The sequence below is a fragment of the Triticum aestivum genome, chromosome 6D, assembly GCF_018294505.1.
Source record: "Triticum aestivum cultivar Chinese Spring chromosome 6D, IWGSC CS RefSeq v2.1, whole genome shotgun sequence".
Lineage (NCBI taxonomy): Eukaryota > Viridiplantae > Streptophyta > Magnoliopsida > Poales > Poaceae > Triticum > Triticum aestivum.
The window spans coordinates 190,583,117-190,589,872 of NC_057811.1; positions in this window are offsets into that span (position 1 = coordinate 190,583,117).

The following is a 6,756-nucleotide window of genomic DNA, read 5'->3' on the forward strand; positions in this document are numbered from 1 at the left end:
GCCAACTTCCAGGGCACTCGCGACCGCCCACCGGCCGTGGGTGACCTACGCCGCATCAAGCAACAACTAGGAGAGACCCTCCAGAAGTACATCCAGCGCTTCAACAACGTTCGTCTCAAGATCCCCAAGGTGACGGACAAGGCCATCATCTCTGCGTTCTCCGATGGCATCCGCGACGTTAAGATGAAGGAGGAGCTCGCCATCCACGAGGAGCTGTGCACATCCCTGGAGTTGTTCAACCTGGCAATGAAGTACGCAAGAGCTGAGGAAGGACGTCTTTCCCTTCTCAAGCTCCCAGCTGCCGACCTGGAGGAGAAGAAAGCCAAGGTCAAGGACGTGAAGCGCAAGGGAGCATCCATACTCGCGGCAGAGCCGGACACGAAGCGCGGCAGGGACCAGCCTGAGTCATCCAAGAGCAGCCGACCGTTCTGCGCCTTCCACAACGTGCACAGTCACAACACCAACGATTGTCAGGAGCTTAGGGCCATTCGCGATGGACACTTTGGTCGACGCCCCGAGCGCAACGAACGGGGCTACGGCCGAGGAGGAGGGCGTGGAGGAGGACGCTGGGACGACCGGGGCCCACGCCAAGAGTGGCGCAACCGGCCTTGCGAGGACCGCTGGCAGGATCAGCCTCGCGAGGGTACCTGGAGGGATCAGCCTCGCGAGGATCATCCTTAGGGCAATGCTGGGCTTCCTCCGCTGCCGCCACCACCAAGAAGGAATGACGACCACCATTTGGACGAGGGGGCTGGGGGCTTACAATAGCCGCGTGCCATCGCTTGCATCCTGGGCGGAGCTCAAGCCCCAGCCTCACAGCGCATCTTCAAGCGGTTTGCCCGTGAGGTGAATGCAATACTCCCCAAGCTCGAGGCCACACGACCGCTTAGGTGGTCCAAGTGTGCTACTACGTTTAGCTCAGTAGACCAGCTCAAGTGTGCGGCCACTGCTGGCGCTCTCCCGATGCTCTGTTCACCCGTTATCAACAACGTGCAAGTCACCAAGACTCTCATCGACGGTGGCGCAGGGCTTAACGTCCTGACCGTCGAGATGTTCGACAACCTCCAAGTGCCCTACGATCAGCTTCAGCCTACCAAGCCTTTCTCAGGAGTGACCGACGGCTCCACCACCCCGATCGGGCAGGTCCGCCTCCCAGTCACCTTCGGGCATCGCGACAACTACCGGGCCGAGCTCATCCACTTCGACATCGCCCACATCCGTCTGCCATACAATGCAATCCACGGGTACCCAGCCCTGGCCAAGTTCATGGCGGTGACCCATCACGGCTATAATGTCCTCAAGATGCCAGGAAGTGGCGGAATCATCACAGTCCCGTGCAAAGAAAGAGATGCGGTGTGCTCCCTCGAGCGTGCCGTCCAAGCTGCAGCAATCAACGACCCCGAAAGCAAGGGCGAGTGCCCTCCTGAGGCTATCCCCAAGAAGAAGAAGCAGCTGCTCCGCGCGGGGCCTCAGGCAAGCGGCGCCACGACTGGATCGGCGCCCGCACCTGGGGCGCCTCCCTCCATCGCATAGGAAGGCGTGCCCGGCGCCCTTCTTGGGCAGGGCTCAGGGGTTCTCTTCTGGAGGGCCTCAGACCTTGCCAACATCACAAGGGAGGCGCTCGGGCACCATCTGGAGGCGTGCTTCATGGCACATCTCCCTCAGGAGGACGCAAGGCGAGGAGCGCCCAACGCTCAGGAGTTCATTAACAAGACCACTCAGCAGCTGCAGGATGCGAGGGCAATGCGCGGCAATCGCCGCTCACCTGGCGCAGCCTCCCATCCAGGCGAGGATGCCGGCCTGCACGTCTGCATCGACGTCCTGGGGCTCAATAGGGCCGCGTCTCAGGAGCCCTTCTGGCCTTCGCGCGTGGGACGCTGCGAGGGCCCACCGCACAGCTACGTTCGCATGCCTTTTGGCCTGCCGAGCGTGGCATCCGCCTACCAGCGCAACCTACGGTGTGTCCTGGCGACTCAGGAGGCCAGACACCACGCCGTCCTGACGGAGACGGTCCTCAAGGAACCGCCTGGACCCCCAGAGCCTCCCGAGGCTCAGGGCCCCGGTGGCTCGTGAGGAGCAACCCCTTCGCCGCGTACCTTCAACTGCCCCAACATCCCTTCATCAACAGAACCAGGTGACATTTTCCAAGTTTATTTAGCTGGGCGCGCCCTTAGGGCTGCATCATTCCCATGCCGCGTGGGTCCGTCCTTGTGGCATGTATCCCTTTTTATGTCTTTAGCCTACCTTGTTGGGGGCGCCCCTCGGGCTGCATCATCCCCAAGCCGCTCGGGCCTGACCCTGTGGCATGTAGCTCCCCTGCGTTTACTTGAGCCAGTTTGCTTTCCATGCTTAATATATCTATGACTATCACCTGCTTGACCATCACCTGCTTGATTGTCACCTACCCCGGGAGCTGCTCACTCTGGCACGACGCTTGTGCTTGGGTCCGTCCCTGCAACATCGACAAATCTGAGCGGCCGAGCTCTGGCCACGCGCGCCACCTCACCAGGCCCTCGGTGCCTCCATTCTTTGGCGAAGCAATCAGTGGCCGCTCGGCTATCATAATGGCAATCTGCGCCCTACCTCGTGCTGATTTGCAGGAACCTCCTGAGGACAACGACGGGCGGTACTGCGGGCTCCCTCTTCTCCCATGTAATCCGCTTGCGCGTTAAAAGGGGGGCTCCTGAGCATCGCGACTCAGGAGCTCTTACTGGCTCTCCAGCCCTCACCCCCTGGCCTTGACCACGGCATCGCGACCTGGCATACCAGCGGCGGCTGAGCCTGCTCGAGGGCTGGGACCTGAGAACGTAGAGCACGAAGGAGAGCGTGGGAGGAGAGGAAGACTCGTACGGGCCCGATCTGGCTAAGATACAACCACCTACGCATGAGGCTGGCGCCTCGCGAAGGACCGACCCTGGACTGCCAAGATAAGTTTCACGCTCGGGTCAACCAGTCGCTCCGGCATAGGATTCTCACTCATGTTACCCCGCTGCGGCGACGTAGCCTCCCTTTCCCGCCTTTCGGCGGTCGCTTGGGCGCTAAAGGAGACCTCCTAAGCATCGCGTCTCAGGGGCTCATACTGGACCTCAGGCCACTCACCTCCTGGCCTTGACCACGGGCATCGCGACCTGGCATACCAGCGAAAGCTGAAGCCTTCCTGGGGACCGGGACCTGTCGGCGTAGAGCACCAAGCCGTCGCAGGGTCGGAAAGGGAAAACCGAGCCGGAACGGGACACGAACATGCACGGATTTATAATAAGAATAATATCAACAAAAGATATTGCGGACCCTTTACACGCCCCCGCGGGGTACCTCTCGATTCTTCGCAGGAAACAAAAGGAAAAGCTTCAAGGAGTCCTATCTACAGGCGCCCCTGTGGCTGACGCCATCATCAACAGTGGGCTACTAGAGGCTGGCGCCAACCTCATCCAGATCAGAGGCGGCAGCGGCCGGACGCTGCAGCCCTGCTCTGGGCTCGGCTAGAGCTTGGAGGCACATAGCTTTCGTCGCTCGTCTCCGGAGTCTTGTAAATCTTGAGAGAATCGCTGGACTCCCAAGCACCAATGCTGCTTCTAGAGGAGCCGCTGGTGACGCGGACAGTGGGCCCTGCCCCTGCTGCGGTGCCCACCTAATGGCCCCTCCCGGAGGAGCACTCCAGGCGGCAGCCTTTTGCGTCGAAAACCTTGAAGAACAGCGTGGAGGCGCCATCGAACTCGAAATGAATCGCGAGGGCGCCCTCCACACGGCACACCCAAGCGACCTCGCCCCAGCCTCTGGTCATGAAGATCTTCCCTAAGGAGACGGCCTCAACCTCCGCTCCAGTCGCCGGCTTGTCGCAGTCGGCGTGCTACAGCCAAAGCTCGAGGGGTCCCCTCGGCGGCATCTCGGCAAAGAAGGAAGAGGGGAAGCGAAAGCACAAGCCCGTGCGAGGAGTCCATGGCGTGGATTCCAGGAGCGGCGACGCGCGCCACCGCGGTACGACGACCATGGCCACGGCACACGCGCCGACGCTCGTCGCCTCTTCCTCCTGAGCCCTCGGCTTGGGCGTACAGGGGTAACGGATACCCAGGAGGAGGCCGCTCGCACCAAGGCCTCATCACTACCTGCATCGCCGCCGTGTCGCGGCGGTGGACCGGCCTCTTCTTCGGCGGGAGCGGCCCCGGCCCGTCCAGGGGAGTCTTTTCTTTCTCCGCAGCAGAAAACCTTCGGATGGGCGCCATTGGTGTCGGCAATGGAGCAAAGGGGGGAGAAGCGAGTGGAATGGGAAGAGATGGGCGACGGGGGCTCTGCCCCCTCCCCATTTATAGCAGGAAAAGGCCAACCAGCGCCCCCCACGATCACAGGTAATGATGATTTTTCCTTGCATGCAGCAGTGACTCGTCAAGTCGGGTAGTTGCCGAGGCAGTGTGGGGAAGCGGAGATGCCCATGTCCAATCAACCGCCACGCGTCGACCAAGGCCGCGGCGCTCCTCACTTGCCCTTTGGCTTCGCCTCGAAGCCCAGCCCGAGCGCGCCTTGGGCCCGGGGGCTACTGTCGGCGTTCTGGGAACGGGGGTCCCCAGACTTGCCTGCCTGCGGCCCACGGCATGGCTCTGCAGACGGGCCCCTATGGCCCATCTTCACCAACAAGCATTCAAGACACATACGGGGGGCCAAGCCTCGCGAGGCGGACAACGCAAGACCTCCTCAGCAGCAACCTCACCAGGCTAGCTCGCGAGGGGCGGAGAGATCAAGGCAAGGCAAATCTCGCGAGGTTCCAGTGATGTGAGCCGTGACGATCGAGACCAGGCAGGCGCCAGCGCACACAGTGTCCATGTTTCCTCTTTGGTGCGAAGGAGGCAAGTGCAGGCGAGGAGTACCGAGGCGTCAAGCAAAGGTTTCCATATCGGTGCAACGAGACGAAGACTTGCAGGACGGCAAGACGGAGGTCACCATGGAGCCCAAGGCGGCGTCACCGCCAGAGCCTTTTGCAGGCGAAGACTGCTTTTGTCAGGATAGCTTGTACTAGCTGTCCCCTTTTAAATTGGCTGTTGTTGGCTCCCTTCCCGCTCAATATTTGGGGAGAGGACCAGGGCCTCTATAAATAGGACTAGCCACCATAGAAGGAGGAATCTCATCTCGAGTAATCCTCACCCACACAAGTTCACCAAGCACAAGAACACCTCACCTCAGGAGGCTGTTCTTCCCCTTGTACTGTTCATCCTCAGCCCAAGAGGCAATCCATCACCACACATTGGAGTAGGGTATTACACCATGACGGCGGCCCGAGCCAGTATAAATCTTGTGTCTCTTGTGTCGCGAGTTCGCCGAGCTAGCCATAGATATCGTAGCAAGATTAAGGGCGTGGTTCGGTACGGGGAGATCTTCGTGCGCACCCCAGTGTTCGAACCTTGAGGGTTTTGCCGGAACCCGAGATCCGACAGGGTGTATGTTTCCCCTGACTTGTGCACAGATAGTAGGCTTCCGCCCCGGCATCACCAAGCTCCCAAGACAAGACCAAGCCAGAGAGATAGCTCTTTGAGGAATCAAAGGGCGGATCTAGAAGACCAAGACAAGCCAAGGGGACAAGATATCACTAAGGGAAGACCTCCCTTACCGGGCAGGCAAGCCGGGTCAAGTCGAGGCCTCACCAAGAACAAGCCCTAAGATTCCCCCGGCAGGCTTCCCGGGGCCGCCAAGGGCAAATCTCCCAGCCAAGACTCCGCCGCTCCACCGCAGAATGACGCAAGTCACTTATCAGTGTGGTGTCGAGCCCCCAAGTGATTAAGTGGCTGTCATTTGGCATGTGGCAGCCATTTGGAAGGGAGATTCTCCCTATATGACACCCGTTCAGAGGCGTGTCATGCAGACAGGTAGAAGGTAGTTAAGCGGCGCGTCAGGCTTGCCAGGCTGCATCCTCAGCGTGACACCTAGCAGTGCATTTAATGCACTTTTACCTAACTGCCAGAGTTAGGTATGTTAGCACTGTTAGCTATCTAATAAGTAGATAATGACTGTTTTGCTACCGTGGTGACCTTAGCCTATAAAAGGAGGGCCATGGCAGCCTATGAAAGGATTCACACCCTTGTATACTCTTACGCGCGTAGTTGCTCTCCCCGAGGCGACCTTGCCGGGCTGGAGCGCTGCATGTCCACCACGGTCCTCCCATCAATCCACCAAAGCAGGAGTAGGGTTTTACGCTTCCCAGCGGCCCAAACCTCGGTAAAACCACCAGCGTCACCCCCGCCATGTTGTTCCATGGTCTCGGTTGTTCATACAGCGCGCCCTTCCCCCTTGCCGAATGCTACCTCTTCAGCACTGCGATGGTTTTTCCCTTGAAGAGGAAAGGGTGATGCAGTAAAGTAGCGTAAGCATTTCCCTCAGTTTTTGAGAACCACGGTATCAATCCAGTAGGAGACGACGCTCAAGTCCCTCGCACCAACACAAACAAATAGGAACCTCGCAACCAACGCGATAAAGGGGTTGTCAATCCCTTCACGGTCACTTTACGAGAGTGAGATATGATAGATATGATAAGATAATATTTTTGGTATTTTTATGATAAAGACTAAAAGTAAAGAAAGCAAAATAAACGGCGCCAGAAATAGCTAGTTGTTGGGAGATTAATATGATGGAAAATAGACCCAGGGGCCATAGGTTTCACTAGTGGCTTCTCTCAAGATAGCATAAGTATTATGGTGGGTGAACAAATTACTGTCGAGCAATTGATAGAATTGAGCATAGTTATGAGAATATCTAGGTATGATCATGTATACA